We start from the raw sequence: 13,870 nt of genomic DNA, 5'->3' as shown, positions 1-13,870 counted from the left end.
AGCACTGCCATCACTTTTCACTGGTCAAAGCAAGTCCGATGGCCAAGCCTGCTGTCAGTGGAGCAGAAAGTACCGTCCTCTCATAGGGAATGGTCTGAAAGGAAGGCTCCACCCCCCAATATTGTGAGATAATGCAATCAGTGACAAGGGAAGAGTTTTTGAGAAACTTATCAAAAGTCTCAGGCAGCAAGTAAAGTTGTTTAGTGGGAGCAGTGAGTGAGTATTGAAGAGCTCGGTGAGATAAGCTGCCCGGCAAGTTGTAGGGGGGCAGAGACAGGATGAGAAGTGAAAGGTAATGGAGTTTTCAAAGCGGGGCAGCTGAGTTAGATTTGATGCAAGAGTCTACGTGGAGGATGACATGAAAACATGGCTGAGTGCTCTGATCTAAAATTTGCTTTGACTCGTACACAGCAGACTCATTTAACATTTAATGAGTTTATCCTGTGTGCCTGTTGCGGTGCAATGTAGACATTTGCATATGTATATTTAAAATTGTAATCCTCAGGATATCTCTCTGAAATAGATAGTATTATTCCCTTTTTTTTTTTTTAAGTTGAAGAACGGCGCTCACAGGGGTTAAATGGCTTTGCTTAAGGACACAGAAGGAACCCATAGAAAAGCTGTGATGCAAATTGAGGTCTTTTCTTTCTACTGCATCACTGCAAGGCAAAGAAATAAAAACGTCACCTTTCTTTAGTATTGACTTGTTATTCTTTCTCCTCTCCTTGTACCTACAGTCTGAAAGCAAGGCTAATATGACACTTTTCTTCCTCAAGCAGAAGTTGTCATTAAAATGCTGTTTATATAACCACTCTTTGCACAGTACAACTTTATAAGTGAATAAAGAAACAAATCTTTCCACGAGTTGATTTATTATAAAATCCTATGGCGGAGACAGTTACCATTTTCCAAAAGTTCATGTGCTGCCCCCTCCCTCCGACATGTATTTCCCAACCTTTTTTTTTTTTTTTAAATTAAGGTGCGGGGTCACGTGACCAGTTCTGGCCAATGAACTGTGAGCGGAAATGTGTTGCTTCCAGGCTGAGACAATTAAGATCTGATATACATCCCCCACGTCTCTCTTGCCCTACTGTGGTGTCCTGGGAAGCAAGGAGTTCCAAGTGCCAAAGGTAGAAGACAGAGAAGGGCCATTCACGCCTCAGAGTTTACATGAGCAAAAACACACGTTTATGGTTTTGAGCCATATCAGTGTTTATTACTGTAGCATAGCCTAGACTATCCTGACCAATACAGATCCTCTGGACTTTATTTGGAAAAGGAAAGGTACTGTACCTGTCTTGATCATTCCATGATTCTTATTGATCAGCACAGGGCCTCCCACATGGTATGTGCTCAATAAACATTAGTTGAAGAATAATGAATGAATCCAAAATTGAATATGGTCTCTATATGCTATTTAGTGAAGCCACCTATGAACTATTTTTGGAAACGAGTTGTTGATTAGTCTTCCTGAAATATCACTGCATCTTGTCGTTCCTCAGATTAAGAGCTTACTGTATAGTTAATCAATTGTAAACCCTCCCCCCTGACATCAAGTCCCTAGATTCCTAGGATTTTACATCTTTAATTTTGTATTTCTGACCTAATCTATAATTAGACACTGACACATGCCCTCTAGTCATTTCTCCACTGTTCCAGGAGTAACTATTGTACATTCTTGAGCAAATCATTTTTAAGTTTCCAGCCTCATTCTTTTTTGTTTGCTTGTTTGTTTGTTTTGGGGGTTTTTTGGTCTTTTTTTTTTGCCATTTCTTGGGGCTACACCTGCATGGCATATGGAGGTTCCCAGGCTAGGGGTCAAATCAGAGCTGTAGCCACCGGCCTACGCCAGAGCCACAGCAACTTGGGATCCAAGCCGCGTCTGCGACCTACACCACAGCTCACATCAATGCTGGATCCTTAACCCACTGAGCAAGGCCAGGGATCAAACCCGCAACCTCATGGTTCCTAGTCGGATTCGTTAACCACTGAGCCACGATGGGAACTCCTCCAGCCTCATTCTTGTAAAATGTATCTGTAGCAGATAAGAGAATGTATACAAAATTTTTAAATTATGCAGGATTATGAAAACTTATTTCGTCTTTGTTTTGGTTTGTAATTATGAGATTAATAGATTAGAGGGGTGATATTAAAGATGACTCTCTAGTCCAGAAATATATCTGTCAAAATTCTAATAATCTTGTACAGACAATTGCTGTTTAGGGAATATTAGTAAAGGACACTGTTGGTCATCTCCTCCAAATTCATTTCCCCTTCTTTTTGCTTAACCCTACTTCCATCTTATCTTGTCCCCACCCTTCTCCATGGGGTCATATTCATTCAGGGTGGGTCCTATCATGATATTCCCATTTTTCATTGCCAGTGACTGGTTTACACTAACACATTTTTTTTCTCCCCCCCCCCCGCCGCCCCCCGTCTGCACCCTATGATATGCATAACTTCTCAGGCCAGGGATCAGACTCATGCCACGCAGTGACAATGCCAGATCCTTAACCCTCTGAGCCACCAGGGAACTCCTATGATGCATTTCTGTTTGATGAGATGTGCAACAGAGCAGGAGGGCTTCTGAGAAGGGTTTCTTTGCTCTTAAAAAGAAACACTTAAGAATATACAATATTTCTTCTGGAAAATGTCAGGTCTGGCAACGTTGCAACCATCCTGTCAACAGAGAGGGAGCTCGCCTTAGGTCAGAGCTGACAACCCGAGATAAGAATGGTGCAGCAGAAACATACAAAGAACATAGACTCTGGATGTCATGAGTCACTGAAAGAACCAAGCCTGGAGCTCTTTTCCTCTTGATTTCTAGTTCTGTGAAATAATACATATTCTATCTTTTGATCCAATTAGGTAAATCGAAGTCTTCTGTTACATGCCACTGAAGGCACTGAAACCCACTTAACTTGCTGAATTAGTTTGTCAGGGCTGCCATATAAGATACGAAAGACTGGGTGTGGCTTAAATAACAGAAGCGTATTTTCTCACAGTCCTGGAACCTGGAAGCACCAGATCAAGGTGTTGGCAGGTTTGGTTTCTCCTGAGACCTCTGTCCTTGGCTCAGGATCATCTCTCGAGGGGTGTGGTGGTGCATTCTTGCTGTCCCCTTGTGTGTCCCAATCTCTCTTTGCAAGGACACCAGTCAGATTGTGTTACTGGACACCCTAAAGGCCTCATTTTAATTTGATGATGTCTTTAAAGGCCCTGCCTCCAAACACAGCCAAATTGTGAGGTACTGAATGTCAGGGTTTTAGCATACGAATTTTGGAGGGAACACAGTTATAAGATGTGCTCAAGCCAAAAGAGAGCTTATTTTAAAACTACAGAAAAACTCTCAGAATCAAAGTGCGGGTTAGAAAGTTAGACCTCGTGGGAACTGGGAAGCCAACAGGCAGCGATTCTTTTCATCTCTTTCCCTCTTTCTGGGAAAAAAAAATTTTTATTTCTCTCAGCATGGATGCTTTGGTTCTGTTTTTCTCCTTGCAGATCAGCTCCCTGCTCTTCTGCCTGTACAGGGCCCATCATGGGTGGCCCACATTACCGACCTCAGGCCCCAAGTCACAGGACACTCTTTGGCTCCTTACAGCTAACAGACTCAAGTTCCATGCCTTTTTCAAATTTCGTTCTCCGGTTTTATTGAGGTACAATTGACATATACTATTTTATAAGCCCAAGGTCTAGAATATAATGATTTTATATAGAGAGAGTTCAGAGCCACAAAACTCTGTAGTGCAGAAAATGAAATAGTGCCTAACAGACAACAAATGTAAATGGTTAGGGGATTCCTTGTTCAGATTATATTTCTGTGCCTATTCTAACAAATTATTAATATTTGTATTTTATTGACTGTGGGATCCTACTATCCACATTCATTTGTTTGTTTGTTTGTTTGTTTTGTGTGGGGTTTTCTTAGGGCCACACCTGTGGCATGTGGAAGTTCCCAGGCTAGGGGTCAGTTGAATCAGAGCTACAGCTGCCAGCCTACACCACAGCAACAGCAACGCCGAATTCGAGCTGCATTGCCACCTTCGCTTCAGCTTGCGGCAATGCCAGATCCTTAACCCACTGAGTGAGGCCAGGGATCCAACATGCATCCTCACAGGGTTCTTAACCTGCTGAGCCACAAAAGGAACTCCTGAAAAATTTTTTTGAGTGAATTCTAAAATGGTGTAGCTTCAAAAAATATATATATATACACACATACATATATACACACGTGTACATGTGTACATGTGTGTATATGTATATATAGACACACTTATTTATATATGTTGATTCTCTTCCCAGTTCACATACTTCTCCCTTTTAAAACTTCATCCCATCAGTTTCTAAAGGCAACTCTCATGTTCTCATGAGTGCTTCTCCAAACACATACACACATCCACCAGTGAGAAGCACTGACTTATAAGAGAAATTCGGGCTCCTACCATGGCATTAAGGCCCCTTCCTACTGAGGTCCCTTTTTGTGCTCTGGTACCTATTAATTCCCTAATAATAGGCCATGTACTGTTTATTTAGTCTCTTCCATCTGCCTGGAATGTTTATTATACATACCTTAACCTCCACACTGTTCACCTCCAAGCTTGCTCAGTGATTCTTTTTTTTTTTTTTTTTTTTCCTGTCTTTTTAGGGCTGCACCCATGGCATGTGCAAGTTCCCAGCTACGTGTCAAATGGGAGATGCAACTGCTGGCCTACGCCACAGCCACAGCAACACCAGATCCCAGCTGCATCTGTGACCTATACCACAGCTCGTGGCAACACCAGACCATTAACCCACGGAACAAAGTCAGGGTTGGAACCTGTGTCCTCATGGATCCTAGGTGGGTTCGTTACCACTGAGCCACCACTGGAACTCCTTGCTCAGTGATTCTTAAGATATGGTAAGCGCAAGAATTATCTTGGAAACATCTTAAAATGGCCATGCCATATTAATTGAAGATTCGGCTTAAAAAGGCCCAGTGTCTCTGTATTAATAAGCCACCCAAAGAATTCTAATGCACAGCCATGTTTCAAAGCCTTTGCCTTAGGCAGCAAGATTCCCAAACTGGTCTGTTCACAAACACCTAAAATACTTATCTTTTTTTTTTTTTTTTTTAAGATTTCTAGGACTTTCTACCAGAGGTTCTGATACAGATGGTCTGAATGAGATCCCAGTAATCAATTTTGTGGTGTTTTTCTTGTTTGTTTGGTTTCTTTTTCTTTTTTCTTTTCTTTTCTTTTCTTTCTTTTTTTTTAATGGAAGTTCCCGGGCTAGAGGTTGGATCGGAGCTGCAGCTCTGACCTACACCACAGCTTGCAGCAACACCAGATCCTTAACCCACTGAGTAAGGCCAGGGATCAAACTGGCATCAACACAGACGCTATGTCAGGTTCTTAACCTGCTGAGCCACAGAGGGAACTGCAGGAAGTTTAATAAGTTTAGTAAGTCATGCATGTAGTTTTCACAATCAGGGAGTTTTAAAAAATAAAAGGCGGATTTATCCTTTTGGGTTTAGCTCAAAGATTACTGCCTGTCTTCCAACCCCAGACTAAGTTACCTTCTCACCACTTTCCGAGCATTTTGAGATTCATCTAGCACAGTAGATACTAGATTTTATCAGACATACATTGATGTCATGGTTACACAGTGCTTCTCCCCCCATTACTCAAGAGCTATTTAGTACCTGGGCTTAACCCATAAGCTTTGTTAATAATAGTCACACAGCAAATATTTAGTGATATGATCTGCAAAATTAATTTGAAATAATGGATTTGCAATTTAACCCTAGATAATTGATGTGTAGTTTAATTCTGGATAATTTTGTGCATTTTAATTGGGATTTCTGAAGATACAACCTTAACCCAAGGGACTCGGGATGACTTAAATTGGCCCCCAGACACTAAATTACACTGAAAAAGTCCTTCTCTTTTCTATTCCATTTTAGTCCTTCTTGTTATGTCATAGAGGGTGTAAGGTTTGCTTTTCCTTTTTAACAAAGAAAGAACAGCCCTCAAGCTTGGAGCATTGGCCAACTGGATCCTGGCATCGCTTCTCGAGGGTTCTTAGAGAAGATGCCATGACTCCTTTGGAAATCTGGTGGAGCCTCTGGACCTTGTATCAAAATAATGTTTGCAAAAGCCTGCAACAAAATGCCTAGCATTACAAAGAAAAAAAAATATGTTCTATCCACCATCCCTTTGGCAGTCAGGTTTGGACTATTGTATTTATATTGATGGTTACTTTCTACATATGGAAGGTGATATGGGTTTTCACCGCCAGTCATAACATATGGTGTGTGTTTGAAATAAACTTATTTAAAGAGGAGGGATGAATTAGAGAAATACACTAAATAAATGAGAATAAGAGGGATGAGCAAAACTGGGAAAGCGTTACGTCATGATCAAGTGAAGAAGACTAACTTATCCCAACCAGGTGAGTTGAGTGGTGGAAATTTCAGGCACCACTTCAGGCTGGTGAGGTCACTAGACCAGGCTTGGGGTGAACTCCCCTCAGTCAGTCAATAGCTATTGATTGAGCCACCCCACCTCGTATAAGATACTCTGCCAAGTATTGGAATAGGGCAATGAAAAAGACCAATGATCTACTCTCAAGGTGTTTCCATTCCAGTGGAAGAGGAGAGACAGCAAAATAATAAGCAAGGAGTTCAATAGTAAGATTACTTGGGATGCTGCTATTTGTCCTGAAGGGTCACTAGAGAAGGAGTGACTTGGAGTTCTTACTGGGGGAGTGAGGGTGGGAGTCTTGCTCAGCCCCTGGCTGGATCAGCAAAACACCAGGCTCCCACTCCAGGAGTGCCTGGAAAAATGTAGAGGCAAGCCGGGATTTCTGGATCATTACCATGAGGAAAGGAATAAATGTGTGTTCTCTCTCAGTGGCTCCTCTTGACACCTAGGTAAATGGCTGTTTACACAGGCACATCACCCAGCCGCTCCCTTGAAGGTAAACAGCCGCTTCCTGCCTTCCCTGCTAGCACAGATTGGGGCCCAGAACACTGTGTACCCAGGGGAAAGAGGAGGTCTCCTCCATTCATGTTTTTGTTAATTCATTCAAGCAGGCTTTATTGGAGGCCTCCGAAGTACCAGGCATCGTGGTAGATCCTGGGAACCTAGTAAGGAACGAGAAAGAGGACACTCCTCCCCGGACCTCCGTCTGTCAGCTCCACTTAGAATTCAGGGCTGTCCAAGCTAGAAGGGCCTCAGGGTCCCCAGGCCATCCCTCTCCTAGTACAGACAGGGACATCAAAATCTGAAGGGGAAAAATGACTTGCCCAAGATGCTGAGCTGGGTCATTGTAGATTTCACGTGTGTCTGGTCTCAAAACTCCTTCGTCAATCCTGCTTTCCTTGCTTATTCCTGAGGTTATCTCGGAGGGTATCTGAATTGACTCTTCATTTTTTTTTTTTTTTTTTTTTTAGAGCCGCACCCACGGCATATGGAAGTTCCCAGGCTAGAGGTCAAATCGGAGCTAACGCTGCTGGCCAAAGCCACAGCAACTAGGGATTCGAGCCGTGTCTGTGACCTATACCACAGCTCATGGCAACGCCAGATCCTTTTTTTTTTTTTTTTTTTTTTGTCTTTTTGCCTTTTCTAGGGCCGCTCCCGCGGCACATGGAGGTTTCCAGGCCAGGGGTCCAATTGGAGCTGTTGCTGCCGGCCTACACCAGAGCCACAGCAACATAGGATCCGAGCTACTCTGCAAGCTACACCACAGCTCATGGCAACACCGGATCTTCAACCCACTGAGCAAGGCCAGAGATCGAACCTGCAACCCCATGGTTCCTAGTTGGATTTGTTAACCACTGCGTCACGATGGGAACTCCTAGGATCCTTAATCCATTGAGCGAGACCAGGGATCAAACCAGCATCCTCAAGGATCCTAGTTGGGTTAACCACTGAGCCACGACGGGAACTCCCAAATTGACTCTTGCTATTAGTTTAGTGTGTTCTCCTGTTCTTTGTTGCCAAACTATTGTGATTTAGGGAAAGGAGACACCAGTGGTGCCTCCGAGAACACTGGCATGTAAATCCAATTCTAAGACCCTACATTACCAAATGGACTTCTTGAACTGGCTGAATTTGTCTTCCGCTTGTTTACCTTTTGTCCGGAGGATATGCCTCTACTTCAGTTTCCCAGGTTGAAATTAGCGCAGCCTCTAGTTAGGACGAGTCTACATTACATTTAACTAGACCTTCCATTTCCCTAACACCTTGTATTTTCCATCGTTCCCCACACATGTTAAATCCGCAAGTGTTTACGGAGAACTCACTGTGTGCCAGGCCCCGGAGGAGATGCTGGGCTTTAATATAAACCAGAGAGACGCATATTCCCGCCCCGATAGTCTAGTCTGCGAGGTAAGCATTTGTCAAATTATCACACCCATAAATATAAATTTGCCACTGTAATAGATGCTTGTGTTATTTCCTGGCCTCCGCGAAGCAGAGGCTAAGACAGGACTAAACCTGAAAGAGATTTATGTGTGAGTGAAAATAGGAAAGTGGATGGAGGGGCTGGGCGAGCCATCGGGCAGTGAAGCGGTTCTGGGAAGGAAAGCATGGGGAATCCTGGACTGCAGTGTAGTCCCCAGGAAGACCCGGCGAGGCCGAAGCTGCCCATCAGAAGCATCTTGAGTTCTCATGAACAGACCTGCCTTCATCTTCCTGTTGTGCGCAGTCACAGGCTGCAAGCAGTCCCTGGGAAGTGTGGCCTCTGCAGAGAGGTGGTGGTGGCTTCCGAGTCAGCAGCGAGGGATTGTCAGTCAGCTACACGCCCCTCAGGGGGAGAGCTAAGAGGTGCGCATGCGCGGCCACCCCAACGCGGCAGAGGCGCAAAATCCGGTAACAGCAGAGGATAAACTAGAGGAACCTGATCTGGTCTAGGAGGATGCAGATTCCCTGAGCACCTTATCTTTCTGTCAAGTCAATGAGGTGAAAGGTCAACGTTCCAGGAAGAAGGAACAGCCAAGGACAAAAGAGCCATGGCCGAAAGCTTGGGCTGTTTTAAGAAATCAAAAGAAGGCCAGTACAGTGAAGAGTGGAATTCAGGCTGGAGAAGCGGGCCGTTCTGGGGAAGCCCCAAAGGTCTTTGTTTTTAATATGCATCTAAAACTTATGATGGACATGGTGGGGTAATGTGTGTGTGCCTGGACTTCCAGATGGTTTAGCTGCAATGTGACTGGGGGAATGGGAGATTGGAGAGGCCAGGGGCGTGATGCCAAATACTTGTTAGGATTAAAGCAGAGGTTACAAACTGGTGGCCCCTGTGACAAATGTAACTTAAAGATGTGTTTCGTGTGGCCTAGGCCGTGGTTTAAATTTTTAAAAATTTATTGCTCTCGTTTAACAATTGGGTGTTCTACACAAAAATCTGGATGACTAGCTTCTCTTAAAAAATCAGATCTAGGAGTTCCCGTCATGGCACAGTGGTTAATGAATCCGACTAGGAACCATGAGGTTTTGGGTTCGATCCCTGGCCTTACTCAGTGGGTGAAGGACCCGGCGTTGCCGTGAGTTGTGGTGTAGGTCGCAGCCGTGGCTCGGATCCTGCGTTGCTGTGGCTCTGGTGTAGGCCGGAGGCTACAGCTCTGATTCGACCCCTAGCCTGGGAACCTCCATATGCCGCGGGAGTGGCCCAAGAAATGGCAAAAAGACAAAAAAAAAAAAAAAAAAAAAAAAAGCCTGCATAAGGAGAAATTATCTGAAAAAGACAAATTTGAAAGCCCTGCTCTCAGCAATGCCAAAAAAAAAAAAAAAAAAAATCAAATCTAGGATGGACCTAGGGATTATCATCCTAAGGGAAGTAAGTCAGACAGAGAAAGCCAAATATGCGATACTATTTATATTTGGAATCTTAAGAAAATGATACAAATGAACTTATTTGGAGTTCCCGTGGTGGCGCAGTGGTTAACGAATCCGACTAGGAACCATGAGGTTGCGGGTTCAACCCCTGCCCTTGCTCAGTGGGTTAACGATCTGGCGTTGCCGTGAGCTGTGGTGTAGGTCACAGACGCGGCTCGGATCCTGTGTTGCTGTGGCTCTGGCTTAGGCTGGGGGCTGCAGCTCCGATTCAACCCCTAGCTGGGAACCTCCATATGCCGTGGGAGCGGCCCAAAGAAATAGAAAAAAAAAACAACAACAACAAAAAAAAAAAACAAAAGAAAAAAAAACAAATGAACTTATTTACAAAACAGAAATAGATTGGAAGACATAGAAAACAAATTTATGGTTATCAAAGGGGAAAGGGGAGAGATAAATTAGCATCTTGGGATTAACAGATACGTACTAGTATATATAAAGTAGATAAAAAATAAGGACCTTATTAAATAGCACAGGGAACTAGATTCAATATCCTGTAATAAAGTATAATGAAAAAAATCTGAAAAAGAATGTAAAGAATGTATGTACTTATAAGTGAGTCACTTCGTTGTACACCTGAAGCTATCACAACACTATAAATCAACTATAGTTCAATTTTTTTTTTTTTTTGGTCTTTTTAGGGCCACACCAAGGCATATGGAGATTCCCAGGCTAAGGGTCCGATTGGAACTGTAGCCGCCACAGCCATAGCGATACAGGATCTGAGCTGCATCTGTGACCTACACCACAGCTCATGGAAACACCAGATCCTTAACCCACTGAGTGAGGCCAGGCCAGGGATCAAACTTGCGTCCCCATGAATAATAAATTCGCTTGCACTGAGCCATGGCAGGACCTCCCCTACACATTGATTTTTTTAAAAAGAAAAAAAAAAAAATCAGATCTAGCATAACTAGGCCCGCCTTCCTGCCTCTGGTAAAGAATAGAAGCTGTCTCCTTTAGACAGGGCCTATAATATGATAGTTGATCAATAAACATTTACTGAGTGAGTGACTAAATGAATGAGTTTAGAGAGACTTGGAGGTCAACCGGGCTTGTGGTAAAGGAACCCTTCTCAGTCTGAAAGAGAATGTGATTTAAGACTAAGTTCAGGGAGTGCTGGTAAATACACAACCAACATTTTGGGGGTGGGGTGTGGGGGGGGAGAGTCCTGTTTGGTAACGTTTACCAATTTTTGTGCTGTAAATGTTCCCACCATGGCTGTTTTCAAGCTGCCAGCGTGACATCCCTCAGTGTGGACTTGAAGAAGGGCACAGTCTGGGCTCCCGAGATGGTCCAAGCTCTCCTCCAGGTGAGGCTAGAACCACCGAAATACTGACCTTCTGGAACTGTGCTTGGAACATAACAGGTGCTCAGCAAATGTTTGTTAAACTAGAAGCGGAATGAGTCTCTTCCTCTTAGGGAAGGAAGTCCCTAAGCGAAAATCAGTGGGAAACTGGAAAGCCTAAGAAGAGGGATAAAGAATTAGGGTGCTGACCCTGGCGATTGTGGGTCAGGGGAATGTGGTCCTTCTTTATTTTATTTTATTTTTTTAGATTTTTGGGGCCTCACCTGGAAGGTCCCAGGCTAGGGGTCGAATCAGAACTACAGCTGCTGGCCTATACCACAACCACAGCAACACCAGATCTGAGTCACATCTGTAACCTACACCACAGCTCATGGCAACACTGGATCCTTAACCCACTAAGCGAGACCAGGGATCAAACCCGCATCTATGGTCGTTCTTTTGACCATTAATTAACCTTTTAGATTTTCCGACCTCTCATTGGTCAAATGAAGGGAAAGGTTTGGGTGATCTCTCTAAATCCTCTTATAACTCCATGATGTAAATTAGTGATTTTCAGCCATTATTAAAAGGCATAATTATCTTTCCCAATAAAATATCACAAATCCGATAACAGGGGATATACATCTGTTGGGACCCCTGATCCTCTAACTAGTTAGTTTCCCCCAAAGTCCCCTGCAGTGGTCTGTCCGATTGGTGATCTCTAACGGAGTGAGTGACCCACCCACCCCCCTGTCTTCACCTCTGCAAAGTCCCTTCCTCTTGAATCTGGTCCCGCCAGAGCCCATGACCTGGTCCCACCACTCAAATATAGCAGAGGGGAAGCTAGGCCCTAAGAAGGCCTGACAGCTTCCAGAGTCCTAAGCCACTGCATAACAGGTCCACTCATCCTGCTGGGGAGGCCATATAGAGAGGCTGGGGAAGGCTCATGAACAAAGAGAGAGGCCCTGAGCCTACACCAAGTGACAGCAAGGGACCCAGCCATCCCAAGCCCGCCTGGCAGCTGAGCGCATCTGCAGGAATGACCATAGGCAACACCAGCAGAATTGCCCAACCAACCCGAGTTCAGACTGCAGAATCACAGCTGTTGTTTTCAGGTTTTAGATTGTTCCAGTTCAGATTATATTAAAGAAATGAGATTACCTAAATAGCCATCCATGCAAAATGGCTGCATGCAATGGCGAGCAGCACACCTAGAAGAAGAAGGCAAGTCTAACAATCATCACAACAATCATCACACCGTACACCTACAAATGTAATAAAATTCCTTAAGTAATAAAAAAAAAAAAGAAGAAGGCAGGTCTAGGTTTCCTGGCATAACAACTTATTTTCACATGAGAAGCAGCATTCAGAATATGGGGCAGGATTCTACCAGTACTGTAGCAAGATAAGCATGTGTGCCTGTGTGTGTGTTTTGTGTGTGTTTTGTGTGTGTGTGTGTGTGAGACTGTTAACACAGAAAGCAGTTTTAGAAAGACGCTTTAGCAACTAGTAGCAAAATGGTAGACTTAGGATGGTGGGGGAGACTTACTTTCATTATCTATCATTTTGCACATATTTTTACCATGTTCCCATTTATTACCCATTCAAAGTATAGAAATAACATTTTGGCAAAAATAAACAAAAACGGGAGTTCTACCAATATAATGTAGCAAATAACAAGCTGCAACCCTATGGTGACACGCTATTATGTCAGCCTTGATGACTTAGGTCTTTGACTAAATTTTACTCAGAAATAGTAAACAAGAATAGAGGAAAGATTGAAAACCTGTCTGGTCAACAGATACCCTTGTCACTCGTTCCATCAGAACGGGAGATGTTAGTGAGGAGGGGATGTTATCCAGGAAAGGTCTCAGGTTCTCGAGAACCTTAGGTTCAGTTTTCCAAGAAGCAGATCCAGAGTTATGGATTTTAGGAGAATTAATTGATTTGGGAGGCGATCCTAAGAAGCACCAGAACAGGAGAGGGGGATCAGAATGAGAAAAGAAAGACGTTGGTTGAGTAATGAGTGGGTCAGTGGGCAGCGGGGGCTCAGTCCTGCTGGGGACTGCCGAGAGACAGGCTAGAACTCGCTGAGTTCTCCCACCCAAAGAGGGAGGAATCTGGGGTATTTATCCTCTGCTCCTGGGGGACATCACTTCTCCAGCGTGTCCAGCCTACCCCACGTGCAGGCTGAGATGCCAGAGAAAGTGCTGGTGGTGGGAAGTCGTGCGGGGTAGGGAAAGTCAGTGTCAAGGGGCGGGGCGCCGTGAGCACCAGCTTACCCGGAAGCAGAGCTTGGGGCGAGAGCTTTTGCACCGAGGAAGCAGGAGAGGAGAGAGAGCCACAGGGGGAAGCACATTACTTGGTGACATGTGATCGCTAAGTCTGCAGGATGTCTTCTTGAAAACCATCGGAAACTGTCTCATCTCCATCCACCTGTGAGGAGGAAGGAAGACGGACGGATGTCCGAGGGACTTCAGCTCCTCTGCCCTTCCGGGTTGTCCTTGTGAAGGTGGCTAGCGGATGTTCCAGTGTCTTGCCCCTCAGTGGCAATAGGCAAGTCCCGGGGCCCGACGTGAGACGTGCATAATGTGAAATGAGGATCTGAGCTGCTGCCTTGGTGAGCGCTTCCCTCTATAGCTGTAGTTATCTGGCTTCATAACTATGGGAGCACAAAGCATGCCCACGGTGGGGCTACTCAACTGCTCGTGAT

The sequence above is a fragment of the Sus scrofa genome, chromosome 6 (genome assembly GCF_054392235.1).
Source record: "Sus scrofa isolate SSC_HxYL_T2T_F1_AM1 chromosome 6, Sscrofa_HxYL_maternal_Yorkshire_Landrace_v2.0, whole genome shotgun sequence".
In the NCBI taxonomy this organism is placed as follows: domain Eukaryota; kingdom Metazoa; phylum Chordata; class Mammalia; order Artiodactyla; family Suidae; genus Sus; species Sus scrofa.
Note: the sequence above shows the minus strand (reverse complement) of the source record.